Source organism: Tursiops truncatus, chromosome 6 (assembly GCF_011762595.2).
Source record: "Tursiops truncatus isolate mTurTru1 chromosome 6, mTurTru1.mat.Y, whole genome shotgun sequence".
Classification (NCBI taxonomy): domain Eukaryota; kingdom Metazoa; phylum Chordata; class Mammalia; order Artiodactyla; family Delphinidae; genus Tursiops; species Tursiops truncatus.
Window position 1 is genome coordinate 64386068 of NC_047039.1, and position 21758 is coordinate 64407825.

At 43.0% G+C, this 21758-nt stretch overlaps 1 protein-coding gene across 7 annotated transcripts in view; it reads right to left on the bottom strand.

The window, feature by feature from the left end:
* The window catches only part of KANK1 (KN motif and ankyrin repeat domains 1), a 193853-nt gene extending 172305 nt beyond the window's left edge, over positions 1 to 21548 (bottom strand). For 3 of the 7 annotated variants that reach the window (XM_033858141.2, XM_033858138.2, XM_033858140.2), the window contains exon 1: positions 21410 to 21546. The gene's annotated coding sequence lies outside the window, so the exon portion shown is untranslated. Of the gene's footprint in view, positions 1 to 21409 lie in introns of all 7 variants that reach the window. The other 4 variants (XM_033858139.2, XM_033858142.2, XM_073806181.1 and 1 more) reach the window with 3 other exon arrangements.
* Positions 21549 to 21758: the final 210 nt, after the last annotated feature.

The following is a 21758-nucleotide window of genomic DNA, read 5'->3' on the forward strand; positions in this document are numbered from 1 at the left end:
CACACCGCTTATTAGAAGCATTAACTCAAATTTTGCCAACTCATAAATAATGAAATTCCACAGATTTTTCTAAGCACCTTTGTGAAAGAACTTGCCCAAACTGAAAAGGGTTTTCTCCAAAAACTTTCAAGCAAAACTGAAGTTCCAGGAAGACATTTAGGCCTATGGCTTTGGATACCCCCTAAAATTACTCCCATTTGAAAAGCATGCACTAGGACATTAGTTATGTGTCCAGAATGAACAGCCTCCCGTTAATTTAATCCTTTCTGGTTTTAGCCAACAGTTCCTTTTATTGAACTGTGGCAAGAAATTTTTCAAAGCCCATTCTGTTAGAAATTAAGGTCCTTGGGTTTAAGAAGCAAGAATTTGGAATTGACTGGCCTAAGAGGTAGACAATAGTATCAATAGTTTACAAGTATTAATGTACTTGTAATTCAAATAAAAGCCTACAGAGAGATGGCATATCCAAAGTTGCTGTTTCAGAACACTGATCAAACTAGTAAGTGGCATACTACCTGAAACAATGGTGCTGACCTAGCTGAAAGTTCAAAAGAAAACCAGCTATAAGCTAAGACAAACAAATCTCTTGGACAAACTGTGACTTCTCTGTGAATTCTTATACACCACTCACTCCTAAAGGTTACTTGAAGGGTCTAATAATGAAAGGCATAGTTCTTGTCTAAAAACAAGAAGAACGACAGAGCAACCTTTCAGCAAATGAAGGCTGGGGAGACAGGAAAGGAAGGGAATGACCGTATTATTTTACCTACGTACTGAAACACAGAATCACTATGAAAGCTGAGCATGAAACTTAGTTCCTGGCATCCTGGTAGCCAAAGCATAAAAGGAAATACGGGGCTTCCCTGGTGGCGCAGTGGTTGAGAGTCCGCCTGCCGATGCAGGGGACACAGGTTCGTGCCCTGGTCCGGGAAGATCCCACATGCCGCCGAGCGGCTGGGCCCGTGAGCCATGGCCGCTGAGCCTGCGCGTCCGGAGCCTGTGCTCCACAACGGGAGAGGCCACAACTGTGAGAGGCCCGCATACGGCAAATAAAAAAAGGAAATACGATGAGGTACACAACTTTCATGACTGAGGAAAAGAAGTCCCACTTTATCAGGGAAATACTGTAAATGTTTTTCTTTTTCTTTTTAAATAAATTTATTTTATTCATTTATTTTGGGCTGCGTTAGGTCTTTGTTGCCACGCACGGGCTTTCTCTAGCTGGGGCAAGTGGGGGCTACTCTTCATTGCTGTGCATGAGCTTCTCATTGCGGTGGCTTCTCTTGTCGTGGAGCACAGGCTCTAGGCGTGAGGGCTTCAGTAGTTGTGGCAGGCAGGCTCAGTAGTTGTGGCACACGGGCTTAGTTGCTCTGTGGCATGTGGGATCTTCCTGGACCAGGGATCAAACCCATGTCCCCTGCACTGGCAGGTGGATTCTTAACCACTGCACCACCAGGAAGTCCCTGTAAATGTTTTTCTAACAGTGAACTGAAACATACACTTCCTCCTATGAGGGATTCTGAATGGCACAGCAAATACTCATCAGTAGTTTATTCAACAACAAAGATCTATTAAATGCCTTCTACTTTTCCAGGCTCTGTTCTAGGAGCTTGATATATATCAGCCAACAAACCAGATAAAGGTCCGTGCCCTGGAGAAGCCCATACTCTACTGGAGTAGATGGACAATAATCACAGTAGGTAAATTACATATGTTATTATGTTATGGGGAAAAGAAAAGGAAGTGCTAGGCAAGGGGGATCAAGAGAAAGCAGATTATAATATTGGACAGACAGTTGAGGCACGGAGATGGTGACATGTGAGCAAGGACACAGCATGAGCAAGCATGGAGATAAGAAGAGCACTCCGTGCAAAGACCCTGAGAGGAAGCACACAGGCACGTCTAAGGAATAACAAGGGGCCAGTGCTGCCAAGCACGGGAGCAAGGCAAGCACAGGAGAGGACATTAGAGAGTTAACAAGGGAACAACCAGGTCAAGAAAGCCAAGGGGTTCACTGTAAAAACTTCTCCTCTTATATAAACAGGAAGTCAAGAGAGGGTTTGAGCAGAGAAGTGTCACATCTGACTTTTGTTTTTAAAGGACCACTGGTGAGAAGGGACTGTAAGGGCAGAAGCAGGGAGACCAGTTATGAAGCTACTGCAATAATCCAGGTGTGGGAGGGTTGGGGGAAAGGAGGAAGAGGTGACAGATTCTGGATATTTTTCTAAGGTAGGGTCAACAGGATTTGCTAATGGATTCGAGGTGGAGTGTGAGAGAAGGGAGAGTGGAGACAGCCACAGTTTGGGGGTTCTGCCATCTATCAAGAGAAGGAAACACCCATTTATGATAAAAACCCTCTAGAAAGTAGGCATAGAGGGAACTTACCTCAACATAATAAAAGCTATATATGGCAAACCCACAGACAACATCGTTCTCAATGGTGAAAAACTGAAACCATTTCCTCTAAGATCAGGAATAAGACAAGGTTGTCCATTCTCACCACTATTATTCAACATAGTTTTGGAAGCTTTAGCCACAGCAATCAGAGAAGAAAAAGAAATAAAAGGAATCCAAATCGGAAAAGAAGAAGTAAAACTGTCACTGTTTGCAGACGACATGATACTATACATAGAGAATCCTAAAGATGCTACCAGAAAACTACTAGAGCTAATCAATGAATTTGGTAAAGTAGCAGGATACAAAATTAATGCACAGAAATCTCCTGCATTCCTATACACTAATGATGAAAATTCTGAAAGTGAAATTAAGGAAACACTCCCATTTACCATTGCAATAAAAAGAATAAAATACCTAGGAATACACCTACCTAAGGAGACAAAAGGCCTGTATGCAGAAAACTATAAGACACTGATGAAAGAAATTATAGATGACACAAACAGATGGAGAGATACACCATGTTCTTGGACTGGAAGAACCAACACTGTGAAAATGACTCTATTACCCAAAGCAATCTACAGATTCAATGCAATCCCTATCAAACTACCAACGGCATTTTTCACAGAACTAGAACAAAAAATTTCACAATTTGTATGGAAACACAAAAGACCCCGAATAGTCAAAGCAATCCTGAGAAAGAAATAGAAAAACAGAGCTGGAGGAATCAGGCTCCCAGACTTCAGACTATACTACAAAGCTACAGTAATCAAGACAGTATGGTACTGGCACAAAAACAGAAATATAGATCAACGGAACAAGACAGAAAGCCCAGAGATAAACCCATGCACACACGGTCACCTTATTTTTGATAAAGGAGGCAAGAATATACAATGGAGAAAAGACAGCCTCTTCAATAAGTGGTGCTGGGAAAACTGGACAGCTACATGTAAAAGAATGAAATCAGAACACTCCCTAACACCATACACAAAAGTAAACTCAAAATGGATTAAAGACCTAAATGTAAGGCCAGACCCTATAAAACTCTTAGAGGAAAACACAGGCAGAACACTCTATGACATAAATCACAGCAAGATCCTTTTTGACCCACCTCCTAAAGTAATGGAAATAAAAACAAAAATAAACAATGGGGACCTAATGAAACTTCAAAGCTTTTGCACAGCCAAGGAAACCATAAACAAGACAAAAAGACAACCCTCAGAATGGGAGGAAATATTTGCAAACGAAGCAACTGACAAAGGCTTAATGTCCAAAATTTACAAGCAGCTCATGCAGCTCAATATCAGAAAAACAAACAACCCAATCCAAAAATGGGCAGGAGACCTAAATAGACATTTCTCCAAAGAAGATATACAGATGGCCAACAAACACATGAAAGGATGCTCAACATCATTAATCATTAGAGAAGCGCAAATCAAAACTACAATGAGGTATCACCTCACACCAGTCAGAATGGCCATCATCAAAAAATCCACAAACAATAAATGCTGGAGAGGGTATGGAGAAAAGGGAACCCTCTCGCACTGTTGGTGGGAATGTAAATTGATACAGCCACTATGGAGAACAGTATGGAGGTTCCTTAAAAAACTACAAATAGCACTACCATATGACCCAACAATCCCACTACTGGGCATATACCCTGAGAAAACCATAATTCAAAAAGAGTCATGTACCAGAATGTTCACTGAAGCTCTATTTACAATAGCCAGGACATGGAAGCAACGTAAGTGTCCATCGACAGATGAATGGATAAAGAAGATGTGGCACATACATACAATGGAATATTACTCAGCCATAAAAAGAAACAAAATTGAGTTATTTGTAGTGAGGTGGATGGACCTAGAGTCTGTCCTACAGAGTGAAGTAAGTCAGAAAGAGAAAAACAAATACTGTATGCTAACACATATATATGAAATCTAAAAAAAAAAAAAAAAATGGTTCTGAAGAACTTAGGGGGAGGACAGGAATAAAGATGGAGACGTTGAGAATGGACTTGAGGACATGGGGAGGAGGGTAGGGTAAGCTGGGATGAAGTGAGAGAATGGCATGGGCATATATACACTACCAAATGTAAAATAGACAGCTAGTAGGAAGCAGCCACATAGCACAGGGAAATCAGCTTGGTGCTTTGTGACCACCTACAGGGGTGGGATAGGGAGAGTGGGCGGGAAACGCAAGAGAGAGGAGATATGGGGATATATGTATATGTACAGCTGATTCACTTTGTTATACAGCAGGAACTAACACACCATGATAAAGCAATTATACTCCAATAAAGATGTTAAAAATGATAATAATTTTTTTAAAAGGTTGCTGAGAGACATAAAAGGGATCACAATGTGTGAGAGTTTCCTGTGGGTTTTCTTTTTGTTTTAAATTAATTTATTTTTTTTTGGCTGCATTGGGTCTTCATTGCTGTACGCGGGCTTTCTCCAGTTGTGGCGAGTGGGGGCCACTCTTTGTTGTGGTGCATAGGCTTCTCACTGCAGTGGCTTCTCTTGTTGCAGAACACAGGCTCTAGGCATGTGGGCTTCGGTAGTTGTGGCTCGCAGGGTCTAGAGCGCAGGCTCAGTAATTGTGGCACATGGGCTTAGTTGCTCCGTGGCATGTGGGATCTTCCTGGACCAGGGCTCGAACCCGTGTCCCCTGCATTGGCAGGCGGATTCTTAACCACGGCACCACCAGGGAAGCCCCTCCTGTGGGTTTTCTTAAACTCTTTACTGTCCCTCAACAATGTAAGCTGAAGACATCATACATCTAATTCCTTAAAAGAAAATAGAAGTTAAAGAAAGTACAACATTCCAAGTACCCAATATTCTGATGGAAATGGTGTGTAAGATCCTTTAGAATTTCATGAATGAGCACTATTTCTCTGTTTTCATTAACAGCTGGGGCAGGCAAGTGCTCAGGAAGAACCTAGATTGCAACATTCAATGTCACCAATCAAGGGTCCACTTGCAGAACAAATCTCAGCATTCTCATAAAAATTACAGAAACTATCCAGACTCTCTTGCCTAAACAGATGGCCCCCAAGTTTATACAAAGGGTGTGAGGGTAAACATGGAGGAATGACCAAGCTCCCCCAACCCCGACAGAGTTCTGAATCTCTCCACCATGTAGATGGTGAATAACCAATCAAGGCACTAAAGTTCTACATCTCTCCGTAAGTATAATTATAATCTGCCATCTTTCTTTAAAGGGTTCTGATTTTGTATTTTTTAAATAAGACAGAAATTTCCCAGTAAGAATATTAGCAAAAGCTCAGAAATTTCACTTGTGAAAGAAAAATACCAGGGAATATTTACTAGGCCCTAATAAATTTTAGTTTTGCCAAAAGGCCCCATCTCTACCCTTCTCTTGACAGTCTGCCTTTAATTGACTGCCAAGACCATATTAAATTCAGACAATTAAACAAAAGACAATGACCAATAAGATAGCAGTAACACATGGAAAATCAAGACATAAAAGTCCAGAGAGTAAGAAGAGTCATTTCTTGATTAAAATACAGATCTAGACCCTTGAAAAACCATGAGTGGAAAGTTACCGAATTGTGGGTACAGCTCTGCAGCTCATAAAAGATTAATCAGTTCTGTACAAAAATTAGACACTGTTTTCCACACCTAGGCAGATTTCTGAAGCATAACGTTTTCAAAATAAACCCTGAAATACAGATTTAATCAATTCCAAAAGCTGTTTCTGAATCAGCATACAAGCCATTAAACTTCTTTGAATTAGATAGTTTTCCACTATGGTAGATTACGTTGTTGTTTCAATTATTTGCCACCCTCCCCATAAGAGGATTCTACCTCATATACCATGTGACTTATAGAGTCTCCAGATGGAAGTATTAATTATACTTTCCTACTCTTCTGTTAGTAGGCTTAGCCATGTGACTTGCTTCAACAAACTGGATGTGAGTGGAAGTATCATATAAGCAGAAGCAGTAATAGCCATGAATGGATTGGTCATTTCCTTTCTTACCCTTTCTTACCCCCATGAGATTCTGTCCCAGACTGGGTGGCTCATTCAGCCTGGATCTAGAGCAAAGAAGACCCTTGGAGCAGAGCCATAGCTGTCATGGAATGTGAACAAAAAATTAAAATATGTTATTTTAATCCACTGAGCATCATCTAGTCTAAGCTGAGAAATGAAGCCAATGTTTTGTTTCAAAAAATGTTTCAATGCTCAATGGAATAATTAATACCCAGAGCAGCCTAATAAGGGTGGATGAATGTGTAGGTCTTAGTGCCAGTGAATTTTCATGCTAACCATCTGCATAAGAATATAATAAACTGAAAATAACATCTGCCTTTTTCTAATTAAAGTTTTTACTTTTATAAATATGTGCTTTAGGGGGAAGGGGAAAACTTAAGTTACTTGTTTGACTGACTTTTAGAAGACCTTGTTGAGAACAAGAGTAGGTTCAAAGAAGATAAGGTTCAACAGCTCACCCTTCCACTGGCATGTAATTAATTAATCTCTAACTGATGTGGGGATAAAACAAGAAACAAGGTTACAAATCTAACTGGCATAACAGTCTCCTAGCAAAACAAGGAAATGTAACTGCCTGAGATTTTATGGGATGTAGAAATCATTCTTTTAAAAGTCTAGGTTAGGTTCATTTTCAACTTTTAGTATTAGTCCCTGCCTGGAAATCTTAACTCACCAGGTATAAGATCTGATGATGCAAACAGTCTTTCAAATGATCAATTAGAATAGAACTTCAGGAAAATTATTAGATCTCTCAAATTTTTTCCTAGAAGGTGAAGAAAAACAATGCCCAAAGTTAATACTCCTCTCATAGCTACTCTGATAAAAAATATACATGAATTCACTTAAAAACTTAATTTCTGAAGGAAAAATATTCAACACCACCTCTTGCAAATTTGCGATGAGGTCTTGGCAAGCTAGAAGTCCAGAGAAACTCAGAACACTTACTAAGACTAAGCTGACAGGTTGTCATATCCAGAGGCTGTGGTAAGAGTCTGTTTAATTAGGAGGGAACAGTGAAAACAAGGCAGAGTGAGAAGGTGCCCAGGGGAAGGTCAAGAGCAATTCTAAAGAACTCCACTCAGGCATACACTAAGTCAAGGTTTACAGACAATCCGCAGCTTATCCAAGGGACTAGGAAAGAGATAGTGCTATACTCTGCCTTCAAAAGTCCTAAATCTGGGGGCCCACGGTTCCCTCCTCTAGGGTTAGCAAACCCATAATAGATAATCAGAAAAGCTGTCTGCATTGCTAAGTTCAAATCAAGTTAGGAAAAATAGTTGATACAAAGCTACACCCAGAAGGTGTACATCAGCATGCATTTGGGAAATTATTCCATAATCGCAAAATAGTACAAGGTAACAACAGCTCCTTCTGCAAGACTAGTTTGTGGTAGAGAAGGCTCCACAAGAAATTAGGGCCAAGCTGCTGGGGTATCCTGTTTGGAGGCAGACCATGACAGTCTGATTTGGTTGGGCGGGAAGAAAGAATTTCCTGGGGACTCTTTTCCCTGCTCCAAATAGTGGTTTGAAAAGATGGAGGAAGCAGATGTTCAGCAGAACATGTGGTAGGATGGCAACCGTTTTCTTCCCACATACAATGCCCTTTTTAGAAAAATCCACCCATCCTTAGCCTTGGCTGCTCTGTGGCTTTTTTTGTTTTGTTTTGTTTTTTTGCGGTACGCGGGCCTCTCACTGTTGTGGCCTCTCCCGTCGCGGAGCACAGGCTCCAGACACGCAGGCTCAGCGGCCATGGCTCACGGGCCCAGCCGGCATGTGGGATCTTCCCGGACCGGGGCACGAACCCGCGTCCCCTGCATCGGCAGGCGGACTCTCAACCACTGTACCACCAGGGAAGCCCTGTGTTTTCTATTTGATCCCAGACTCTCTGACCACAGCTGACTGGAACAACACAATGGTTCCCATTCTAAGAGGGAAAAAGGAGGCATAGGCTAAGCTGATCAGCAGGGAATGAGAGAGGGCTAGAAAGAGTTAATAACCACATGGTACAAAAAACTTAGGCTTGAAATGGGAGGTCATGATAAGCAAGGACCGTGCTTCCATTTTCTACCACGTGTGAGCTGAAACAGAGAAAGGTGGTCTGTAGAGAAACATCAAAGAATGGTGCAAATGCTAGAGACAAGATACCATGAGTGTCCAAAAGAAACCATAACTTCCAGCCCTAACTCCCCAGTTCCCAGGAAGACTGGCTGGGCTACCATGCCCTTGGGTTTCCACTGGATTCCTTCCTTCCAACAAATCCTTATTGGGTTGGTTGTTGTTTATTTGTTTATTTGTTTTGGTCAAATTTCTTATTGTTGATGTTAGTTTAAGCCAGTTGAAATGAGCTTCTCTTTTATGCAGCCAATAAGCCTTACTAGTTTGTTTTAATTTGGGGCTTATTTATTTTTAAATGCTTGATCTTAATAAACTTTTTAAATTAAAGAAAAACACACATACAGTAAAGTACATAAATCTTAAATATCATGATGAATCTTTTTTTTTTTTTTTTTTTTACAAATGAACATATCCAAGTCATCAGCACCTAGATCAAAGATAGAGAACACCATCAAGGCCCCAGAAGTGCCCCCAAGCCCCTTCCTAGTAAATACATCCCTGTGCCACTTCTGCCCTATTCTGACTTCTGTCGCCATCAAGTATTTTTACCTCTTTTTGAGTTTCATATAAATGAAATCATACTATATATACACTTATTTCTGAATTCTTTTACTCAATATAATGAGATTCATCATGTTCTGTGTACCAGTAGTTTGTTTTTACTGCTGTGTAGTATTTCATTGCAGAATCATACCACACTTCATTTACTCAATCATAGATATTTGGATTGTTTCTATTATGTTTCTATTATTCCATTATAGAAACAGAAATGCTTGTAAATGTTTCTGGTGCGCATATGCACTCATTCCTGTTGGGTATACATATGTAGGAGTATAATTACTGAATCATAGGATGTAAGTTTGTTAAGTTTTATGGGTAAGTACAAATAGCTTTCCAAAGTAGTTAAACCAATTTACATATCTATCAGCAGTGTATGAGAGTTTGAGCTTTTCTATATCTCCATTTGGTTATCAGGATTTTTTTTTTAATATTAGCCATTTGGGTGGGTATGTATTGGTATTTTATAATAGTTTTAATTTGCATTTTCCTGATGACTGATGATACTGAATGCGCTTTTGCTCATTTTAAAAATTATTTTTTGTTTTTCTTACTGATTTGTAGCTGTTCTTTACATATTCTGGACAAGTTTCTTGTTGGATATATGTTATGACAAATATCTTCTACTTTGTGACTTGCCTTTCTTTGCACTCTTAATTTGTACTGCTGAACGGAAGTTCTTTATTTTAGTGAACATGAGAACAGACAAAATAGTACATGTTGCTGTGAGAAACAGATCCAACTCTCAGGGTCTACAAATACACTGATTTAAGGAAAGTTGACTAGTTAACTGAATGGGACCCAGCCTTTGCATAGGCCCTGTACTATAAATACAGTGTTACTATCCTCACTTCCCCCAAAACTTCAGCTACAAGGAATCACCAACTCACCGGGTAGTATGCCCACAGTTTATCAAGGGTACTTACGTATCATACCCTGGAAACATTGTTATAAATGGTGAATGGTTTGCACCACCAGCCCTTAAAAGTCCCACAGCATGCTTCCAGCATAGCTCAGCACAATCAACGATCCAGAGTATTCCCCAGAAGAGATGTTCAGAGCACAAACCTATGGTACCAAGAACATTTTTCTCCCCATCCCAGTACCCCCTGAGAAAAATATCCCAACCTCAACAGCCCCCCAAAGTTACCAGGAATCCTATTATCCTCAACAGCCTGTGAAAGTTTCCTTGGCCTGGGGCAGCAGAAGGTGCAACAGGCTTCTCCAAGGATCAGATTTCAAGGAAGCTTGGGTAGGGCTCACACGTCTATTACCTCATTGATCCTCACAGCTCCTCTGTGTGGCGCCTCTCATTATCCCCATGTTACAAGCAGAGAGAGGTTATTCTGCTCAGCCAGAACTGTGGAAGAGCATGCAGAGAAGGTAGAAGAGCGGTGGCGCTACATGCAGTTGGGGTTTCCTACTGGACCCGGGTCCCTGAGTCTGCCTCTGCCTTCTTACTTGCTCCCAGGGTTCTTCTTTGATCTACTGTGTGCCACCTGGGATCACGGCGCTTCCTCTGCTTCTCCGGCCATAAGCAAACAAGATAGCTCTTTTGAGATTTTTGGTGCCAGGGAGATTTACAGTCAGGAAATACTATATTCTAAATGTTCCTTCCTTTATCTTACCTCTCTTCTCCCTCTTCTCTCTCCCTCCCTCCCCCCCACACCAAGACACACGTAAACACCATGGCATGATTATATTACTCTTCCTTTTCAGACACACAGAGGCAAAAAAAACAAACAAGCAAAAGCAAAAAACATGCCTGGCAGGAAGCAGTAGACTTGAGACCCTACAGCCCAAGCTCCTAACCACTGCCCTTACTGAATCAAGTCCCTTCAATGTAACCCATCCAAAAATAAAGGTTAGGAAATGGGGAAGAGATGGGAAAGGAAAAACTGCCCTGGGTCATTGAGGGTCAAGTAGAGAAAAGGAGATGCTTAGAATGATACAGTTTCCATGAATTCAGCACTCACAACCCTACCTGGGACCTAGGCTAAAATACATACATTGACATGTGACGAACAGCTTGAAGTCAGGACTCAAATGAGGTCAACTGATAAGCAGGTGATTTGGTCAACTTGGATGTGATGCCAGAGGTTTACACCACCTTCTCTTTGAAAGAGAAAGTTCCCAAGAAAATGATTAATAAACTATAAACTTCAAGCCCTTAGGCAGTATTTCCTCCTTTTACTGGCAAAGGTGAAAAGTGCAGGAAAGTGACAGTTTTTTCCCATTGTACTAAAGGTACTTTACTGAATCTTTCTGGGCTGGCTAAGAGTCCTCAAGGACTTCTTACTCATTCTTGACTTCGACAGGTGAACCACTGGCACACCACTCCCAACAAAAGGCAGAAATGAGTCCAAATATAGCAGCCCTCTATTTTTGAGTGAGAGATACTTTGGTTCTCTAGAAGATGTGAAAAAGCTATGTGAGCACAAGGGATTTCACCAAAGAAAAACCAAGTCCTTCCAGTTAGCTTTTCCTGGTTTCCAAAGAGTAGCCTTTTGTTTCCTGAAGTTGGTTATAATAAACAAATGAAAGAAACAGTTCTCTTTCTCTATTAGCCTAAAACTGATTAAAACTCTCCTGGAAAAAAAAAGAGTCTACTGAATGTGGGGAGGATAACTTATAGTACTCTCAGGCCTCTAAGTTCATACATACAGAAGAAGGTGTGTGTGAAGAAGAGTGCTAAGAATCAACACCTGACTCACATATACACCTGGCAGCTGGGGTCAAATCTTGTTAGCACAAATCTCTTTACAACCAAAATGTTTAAACTTCAACTGATGGAAGCATGAACTTCCTGATCGCCTGCAGGATAGGTTACCATTCAGTGGGCACCTAAACCACTATAAAAACTGATGAACTGATAACCCTCATGCAGACCTGGCAGCCTTAGTATGCCACTGATGAAAGTATACACATTCAATCAACAAATACTGCTGAATGCCTACAAAGTGTAACTTAGTCACTCCCCTCCTACTTGGCCACTCCACAAAAAGCCCCTTGTGTTCCTCAAGGCAGTGTCTCCACACTGTGTCCCCCTCCCACATGGCTGTCATTCTCAACATGATGAACGATTCTCAGACCCCAGTCGACAGCTGCAACTTTCTCCTTTCCAACCTCCCCCAAATAAAAACATATCAGAACACAAGTAAGTTCATATGACTTTCATTAGAGAACTAGCCTTGAATTCTCTCAACATTAAAAAAAAATTAAATATACACAAACTTTCATCACAGTGAACTATTTGAGTTGCTTCTCCCAATTGTGACTGAAACCCGGCCAGGGCTGAGAAATTCTGAGTTGTTGTAAGTAAACCTCAATCATTTCTCTCCCAGCCTTCTCTCCATGATAAGGATTCAGCCAACTCTCCTCCCACTCCTGAGTCATAATTCTAAAGGAGAGCAAAGGGTGACGTCTCCGAAAGACAGAGAAGTCTTATTCTGCCCTCAAGGTCAGAAGCCTGGATTCTCCAAATACCCTTCAGGTTATGCCTCACAGGATTTAATCTTGCCGCCAAGAAACCAAACAGTAGCCACAAATACCTTAGAAGTATTTAAGACCAATAGTGTCTAAATAGTGTCTATCCCTTGGTCAGTAATACCCTTAGAAATATTTAAGGGAAGACAGAACATACTCACTGAGGAAGTACAGAGCCAGGTTGCATTCTTAAAGAAGCATACAATCCTTAAGAAGAAACAATTGAGAAGATAAAACAGGTGCCCTAAAGAGAAGCAGAAGGATGAATTTCAAAAGGCCAACAGAAAATAAATCAAAATAAACTCAAGCCCACCAAATCATATGTTAAGTTTCATCAAAACTACTTATTTCATTTTCTAGGAAATGGCAAAAACTTTCAGCATGGACACTGAAGCTTCACAATACCCAGCTTATCCCTGTGTGGACAACCTCTGTTTTTCCTTTAAAAAATTATGTACCAAGGGACTTCTCTGGTGGTCCAGTGGTAAGGAATCCACCTCACAATGCAGGGGACGTGGGTTCAATCCCTGGTCAGGGAACTAAGATCCCACATGCAGCAGGGCAACTAAGCCTGCATGCCACAACTACTGAGCTCGCGCACCTCAACTAGAGCCCACGTACCGCAAACTACAGAGCCCATACACCCTGGAGCCCACCCTACAACTAGAGAAGAGAAAACCCGCATGCCACTACAGAGAAGCCCATGCGCTTCAGTGAAAGATCCCGCATGCCTCAACCAAGATCCCACGTGCTGCAACTAAGACCCGACGCAGCCAAAAATAAATTAAATAAATAAATATATATATATATAAAAAATAAATCTTAAAAAAAAATTATGCACCAAGAACTCAACTCTTCTTTTACATTTTCATGTGGAAATCTAATTCCTGGCCAACTACAGAGCATGACCCAGGCAAATTCCCCTATAAAAATTTCACAGTGAATAGCAAAAATCAATAGATTGATTTAACAAATTAGAAAAGCTGAAAGAGTAAGACAGCATGAGCAAAATTTCAGTCTTTAAATATACTGAATACTTTAATTCTCAGAACCAGTAGAGTTTATTCACGAATTTCCACTCTTTAAACTTTTATTAGTAGTAAATCTCTTGAGATGCGTCTCCTACCAATTAAAAGAAAAAAAACTCACAAGAAATGAATTATACAGCATGGAAAAACAGAAAAGCCAGACTAGTTAAGAAACTGATATAAAGTCTCAATGAATTCTTTCACTGGCCTACCTTTCCTATCTCACTGTGCCATAAAACAAAAATACGAGCTCTCTTTGAGGTGCTCATCTTCATTAGTCATCTGGGGAATTCAACAACACACATTTACTCGAATGGCTAAAATAAGACAACAGACACTAACAAGCATTGACAAGAATGTAGAGCAACTAGAACTCACATACCACTGTTGGCAACATAAATTAATAAAACCATTCTGGCAGTCCCTACTACAGGTGAACTGTGTGGCCCAGCAATTCCACTCCTAGATACTTATCCAACAGAAATGTATACATAGGTTCATGAGAAAACATGCACAAAATTGTTTATAACAACACTGTTCATTATTGGTCCAAAACTGGAAACAACCCAATGTACATCTCCAGTAGGATGGATAAACAGTAGTACATTCACACAATGGAATACAATAAGCAATGAAAATGAACAACCCATAGCCACATAAGACAACAATAGATCAATCTTACAAATAGGACATGGAGTGAGAGAAGCCAAACACAAGAAAGGACACACTCTGTGATTCTATAAAGTTCAAAAATCTGACGAAAGTAATCAATGATATTAGAAGCATATCCTTTGGGCTACAGTAGTGACTGGAATGGGGTATAATACAAAGATGATCAGCTTGGGTCTATGGTTCTATTTGGGGAAGGGAGATGAGCGAGTATTTCATAGAAAAGTGAGTCATAACATCACATAATAGGGACAATTCCAGCCCCTAAAAAGGGCTACTCTTAAACACGTATTTTTTAGAGGAAAGAGCAGTTCTGTTAAGAATAATACAAAAGAGAGGGAGAAGGGAAGAGGAAGGGAGAGGAAGGAAAGGAGGAAGGATGAATAAATTCAGGCTTGATTTCTACCTATTTCTACCTAATTATTTTTTCATATTTTCCCCAAGGTCAAAGGGTGAACAAGTCGGAATTACCAACAGAAATCTGAACAAATGTAGCCAAAAATGTAATGCAAATATCAACAAATTTACATTCTTGCCTCTAATCAAGCCGAAAATTAGATAAAATAAATATCAAAAGGAGTTTTAACTGCAATATGCAATAAATGTAAACCAACAAGAATAGAGGTTCTTCTTGTGTGCTTCTCAGGGGATTAGATAATTATAAAAATGTATTAGTATGTCTCCTGAGACTTAAACTATGCCCCATTGGTCAATTCCATTAACTAAATGAATTTTTTTTTTTTTTTTGGGCTGTGCCGAGTGGCTTGCAGGATCTTAGTTCCCTGACCAGGGATTGAACCCGGGCCCCAGCAGTGAAAGCGCCAAGTCCTACCACTGGACCACCAGGGAGTTCCCTAAATGAATTTTTTAAAAAAGGAAAAAAACCACCCTAAAACAGAGCTACAGGGTTCCTGAAATATATAACTCTCTCCAATTAACTGATTGCTTCTGTAACAAAAGAAACATAAGGATACTTATTTCTGACAGGTTTTCCTGGTGTATACATCCATACACAAATATCCAGCTCAACAGTATATCTGTTTTAAGCTTCTTCATCAGTGAGAATATCATTTGCTTCCAGCATTCATACTTCAAATGCAAAACTGAAGAAAGGAAAAGGCAAACGAGTACCTGAGTTTAGAAGCCAAAGAGAGAAAATAAAAACTGCGGGATTATGTCACCTGCTCTGCTCACGCAGAGTACATGCTCAAGGCAATTCACACGCCTAGTGGCTGCAGTGTTTTAGTAAGAGCCTCATTGTCAGATGTCCCCCACTGAAGACAGTTCTGTTATTCTCCTTCACTGCCCCTCCCAAAGACACACACACACACAAACACTCCAACAAACGTGAGCGTTCCACCTGCCATGGCCTTGTCAAGTGTGGAACACGTTATTTAAAATTATAAAGGTAGGGACTTCCCTGGTAGCGCAGTGGATAAGAATCCACCTGCCAATGCAGGGGACATGGGTTCAAGCCCTGGTCCTGGAAGATCCCACATGCCGTGGAGCAATGAAGCCCGTGCACCACAACTACTGAACCTGCACTCTGGAGCCCATGAGCCACAACTAATGAGCCCGGGGGCTGCAACTACTGTAGCCTGTGTGCCTGGAGCCCGTGCTCCACAACAAGAGAAGCTACTGCAATGAGAAGACTGCACACTGCAACGAAGAGTAGCCCCCACTCGCCGCAACTAGAGAAAGCTGGCGCACAGCAACGAAGAACCAATGCAGCCAAATAAATAATTAATTTTAAAACAATTATAAAGGTAACTGAAAAGAGAACTAAAATTAATAAAATAAAAATAATATGATATCTAATAAATATTGGGAGGCAAAGGGGAGAGGAAGAAAAGAGAGGTGGGAGGTAATACAAATTCCAGTTCTTCCTTAGCAGGGAGTTAAGAGCTATTGTCAAATTTGTGAAACAAGTGTAGACTGTGGCAGGTTTAAAAAGAAGGCTGCACATGCTTTGACACTCTTCCCACCAAGTGGCCAGTCTATGTCCTCTCCCCTTGAGTCTGAGCAGGCTTTGTGACTGATCCAATCAACAGAGCTTGCTGAAAAGGAAGTTATGTAACTTCTGAGGCTGGGTCATAAAAGGGCAAGAAGCTTCCAACTCCTTCACTTGAGGCACTCATAGCTCAAGTTAATTGTGTGTGTCCTCTTGGAGGGTGTTTTGGGATGAGATTAGCATTTTAATTGGTAAAGTCTGGGTAAAGCAGATTGCTCTCCATAACATGTGGTCCTCATCCAATCAGCTGAAGGCCTGAATAGGGCAAAAAGATTGGCCTCCCGGAGCAAGGGGGAATTCTCCAGCAGACTGCCTTTAGTCTTCATCTGTAACACCAGCTCTCCTGGGTGTCCAGTCCACTGGCCCACGCTGCAGGCTTTGAAATCACCGACTTCCACAAATGTGTGAGCCAATTCCTTATGATAAATCTTTCTATAAACATATATACATTCTACTCTTCTGTTTCTCTACAGACCCTGATTAATACCTGGAGGAAGGTGATGGCCATGTAAGCAGTGCAACTACCTTGGGCAAACATGCTGAAGCTGCCATGTGTAGGCACTCTAGTCAACAGTTAATGCTGAGCCCAGTCTGTCAGCCAACCCTGCCAAGGCGCATGGCACGGAAGCAAAGCCTTCCTGGACCCTCCAGACCAGCCCATTCACCAGGTGTGTGCAATAGAGAGACCTCAGTCAACACCACAAGGAGGAGAAGCGGCCAAGCCCTGCCTGAATCCTTGACCCACAGGACACATAATACCATGAAACAGTTGTTCAAGCCACTAAATTTTAAGTTAATTTGTTCAATGATAACAACCAAAAGTACTAAAAACAGACATAGTTGAGCTAGGATCAGAAAAGAGTAATGGGTTTTAGCTTTCATTTTAAACCCTTCTTTGTTATTTTCATTATTCTTACTATGTACAAATATTACTATAGAAATTTAAACAATTATAAATTAAAGAAACAACAGCAAATATGTTTAGCACTTACTGTGTACCAGGCAATCCTCAACACGCTATGTGTTTTAACTCATTTAATCCTCATAATAACCCTGTCAGGGGAGTGCTTTTTATTATCCCCTTTTTATAGATGGTAAGTTGAGACACAGAGAGGTTCAGTAACTATATGAAAGGTCACACAGCAAGCAGCAGCACCTAGATTCAAACAGGCCAGTCTGGATTCAGAGCTACAACATTTCCACAGAGATCACCAGGCTGGTTCATAATCACGAACCACTGGATGAAGGGCACAATCTCAAATTGCCATTCAGCTGGGTCTCTAAGCATGTGACTGACAATGCTATCATGTGTCAAGCACTGCTGGACTTCCTTGCTCCTTCAACAGCCATGGCCTAAACTGCAATGTCTTTTACTCTAACCCCCATCTGAACACATTCTTCAAGGCCCAATCTCCCTAAACATCAACCAGATCTCTCTACTTGGTGATAATTTCCCCTACATTTCCAATGAGCCATTTATATCAGATATTTCCATCCTTCTGCTCCTATTCAATTCTGTATCCTTACATCTCCCCATCTGCTATGAACCATATGAGGGTCTTAGTCTCTGAATTCCCCCCACCAGGGCCTTGCATAAAATACAAATGTAATTATTATTTATTAAAGTTCATTGATATTGGTTTATTCTAAATGAAAGTTGGTGGAGCAGCCTTCACCTTAGAGGAATTTTCACTGAATTTTATTTGAGAGGAAAGAGGGAGGAGAGGAGTTAAGCACAATTCTACTCCTGACTACATCCCCTATACAAATGTGTACTGTGTATCAAGCCATGTAGTAGAATGTTCACAGTCACACTAGTCCCCACAGACAAAATTCGGAAACTACTCAGATGCCCATCAACTCTAGAATGGATAAACTGTGGCACAGCCACACAATGAAACATTGGACAGCAATGATAATGGCCGAAATACAGCCACATGCAACAACACGGCTAAATATCACAAACATAATTTTGACTAAAGGAAGCCAGATACCAAACCAAAACGAAAACAAAACCCCCCACGAAAACATACTGTATGATCCCATGTGTATACAGAGCATGAAGACAGGCAAAACTAACCGATAGCTGGGACAGTGGTCACCTCTGGGGAGACAGTGTGACTGGAGAAAGGCAAGGCAGTGCTCTGTTTCCTGATCTCAGTGCTGGTTATAAGTTTATGCTCACTTTGTGAAAATTCATCAAATTGTACCCTTAAGATTTATATGTATGTTATAGTTCAACTTTAAAATTACTTTTTTAAAAAAGATGCATAAGCCAAGCCACCCATGCAACAGGCATAAAATATCCTGTAACATTTGAAACCAACTTGACTTCACCTGATTGGAGGGCAGAAGAGAAGCACGGTGGTTGTTGTGTAATTTGGATAGCTTCAGCTCTGCTCACTAAAACGTGATTTTCAGGGCTTTCCTGGTGGCGCAGTGGTTGAGAGTTCGCCTGCTGATGCAGGGGACACGGGTTCGTGCCCCGGTCTGGGAAGATCCCACATGCCGCAGAGCGGCTGGGCCCGTGAGCCATGGCCGCTGAGCCTGAGCGTCTGGAGCCTGTGCTCCGCGACGGGAGAGGCCACAACAGTGAGAGGCCCGCGTACCGCAAAAAAAAAAAAAAAAAAAAAACGTGATCTTCAGAGCGTGCACAAATAGTCCAACAAAATGCTTAAGAGTCCGAAATTTTTGAGATTCCCCTTTGCTGCTTCTGAATCTGCTCACCCTTCTCCATTTTAACAGACCTCAGCTCCCACAAGTACTCCCCTTTCAGCCTTTCTCCAACTCCTTTCCCCAGTTTCTTGAATTTCCTCCAACTAGACCCTTTCCCATCCTCCTCCTCCACCTCAGACCAAGGGTTAATACATGAGCACAGTAGCTCATAGGGCTATTTGAGAGCAGGTGCTGATACTCATGAAATGAACCCAAGTCTTGAATGTATCCATTCTAGTGGCCATTTATATGTGGTTTCTTTCTTTGGGGACAGTGGATACTTTAAAACAAAACTAACACCTCCCCCCAAAACACATACACAAAATAGAACTCGCATTTGCTGAGGCAGAACCTCAACTGGAATTATTTGTGGACCTGGCAAATCTAAAGTGTGAAAGTGCCCCAAAGCACTGGCGTGCCCTACCTACAGGGATAAAATGCATTCCTAACTTGTGTATTTTTTATTATTAACTTATTTATTCATTTATTTATTTTTTGGTTGCGTTGGATCTTCGTCGCTGCGTGTGGGCTTTCTCTAGTTGCGGCGAGCGGGGGCTTCTCATCGCTGTGGCTTCTCTTGTTGCAGAGCACGGACTCTAGGCGTGCAGGTTTCAGTAGTTGCAGCATGTGGGGATCAGTAGCTGTCGCTCGCGGGCTCTAAAGCGCAGGCTCAGTAGTTGTGGCACACGGGCTTAGCTGCTCTGCGGCATGTGGGATCCTCCTGGACCAGGCATCGAACCCGTGTCCCGTGCATTGGCAGACGGTTTCTTAACCACTGCGCCACCAAGGAAGTCCCTAACTTATGTATTTTTAAAGGAGGCAATTATTCCTCTACTGGCAGCTTCTCCTCCATCCTTAGACACTGTAATCTCACCAGAGGACAGCCCATTCTTAATATTTCTTCCATTGCTCAGCAGCAGCACCTTTCCCCAAATCTACTAACTGAAAAAGGGCCGAAGTTAATAATCTCAGTTTTCTCATTCAATTTCTATCTTGGGAAAGCTTCACTTTATAATGAGGGAGTGAGAGGCTGGGGGAAGGAGAAATGGGGAATAACCGCTTAATGGGCACTAGGTTACTTTTGGGGGTGATGAAAATGTTCTGGAATTAGACAGTAGGGACGACTGCACAACTGTGAATATACTGAAAAAAAAACACCGAATTATACTCTTTAAGTGGGTAAATTTATGGAACGTTTATCATATCTCAACTTTTAAAATAAATAACATGTGGGAGTGCCCAACTTTTTTGTAGAGAAAGTTGGATGAAAGAAGCAACTAGCAGATGGACAGCTAAGTACCACCTAAAAAGCAAGGTGAATACACTCATGAATTAAAAACGAGGAAACTGGCCCTGATTTCCATCCAGCTCAGAGGTGGATGGGATGAAGCTGGGGCAAGAAAGTGCACAACCATAGATCTGGATGATTAACCTTCCTTGTTAGTCTCAGGGCTCCCGTCTTGATATAGCGTTTCATTAATTCGACGAACCTCCGTAGAGACGATGTGCAGAGAGCGGGCGCTGGGGGACGCCATAGATTGTTTTTAACGCTAACTTGCCAAAGCCCTCGTCAAGTCACCCCCGCGCAGCACAAGTTCTTGCTGACTTGCAGGACCCGCCGCGAAGAGTTGCCTCCGAAAGTTCTCCGCGGACCCAGGTGGAGAAGAACGGTCAAGGGGAGGAGACTGCCGTGGGCATGGAAGGGGCTTGGAAGAGGGGGAGCGTTGAGGGAACAAGTCTGCTTAAGGGCGCTCGCACCCTGCCTCGACACGACCACCAGAAGCTCACGCTGTCCCGGCCGGGTTCGACTGGCCCCGGAGGCCCAGAGCTCCCGAACTCCTCCCCAACCGCCCGGCCCCTTCAACCCTGGCCGGAGCCATCTCGGAGTCCGCTGAGGGCGACCGGAGGCCACCTGCCGCTCCGCGACCGAGGAAGAAAGGGGTCGACCGCCACTCCCTCCTGCGGAGCGGAGCCGAAAACTTCCAGGGGAGACGCCTCGGAGAGCTCTCTCAGCCTACCCGGGCTAATAAAGGACCCGGGGACACCCAAGGGCCGTGCGTCCCGGCCTGAGAGACGCCCGCACCCTCCCGCCTCTCAGCCCGGCCCGGACTTTCCCGCTGCCCCAAAGCCGCGCGCGCCGCGCTCCCATTCCAAACCCTCGAGCCCCGCCGCCGCAATGCGCCGAAGACGGCGGACCGCGGGGCCGCAGCAACCTCTCGGACCCCGTCCCTAGGCCCGTCCTGAGGCCGCCAGGGTAACCGGGCGAGCGGGAGCCCGCGGGGGCTGCCCTCCGCCACCGGCGCGCGCCAAGCTGGCCTGGCTGAGCGCGGAGACCGGCCCGGGGCAGGGGTCGGAGACCCGAGCCCCCGCGCTGACCCGCAAGAGAAAGGGGGCGCAGCGCAGCCCTCAGCTCCACTCACCTCCAGTAGCTCCTCTCAACCTGCGGCACTCGGTCAGCCCCTCTTTTCCTCGCCCGCGGCTCCCGGACCTCGGAGGAGGGGGCGGGGCGGGGCGGCGGAGGGCGGAGCCTGCCCAGCTCGCAAGCGCCAGAATTAAACCCCGAAACGTTCTGGAACCACCTGGGCCCCGCTGCTACCGCGAAAGCGAGATAGTCGGAGACCCACAAGCCTCCGACTCCGGGTGGGAAACGACTGTGGCTGCGTCCCGGAGAGCGACGGAGGCACAGCTCAGGCCTGCGAAACCCCAGGCGGCTCCCGAGACCTCAAGGAACCCCGACTCTCGGCGGCACTCTCTTTGTACCCCGGAGCC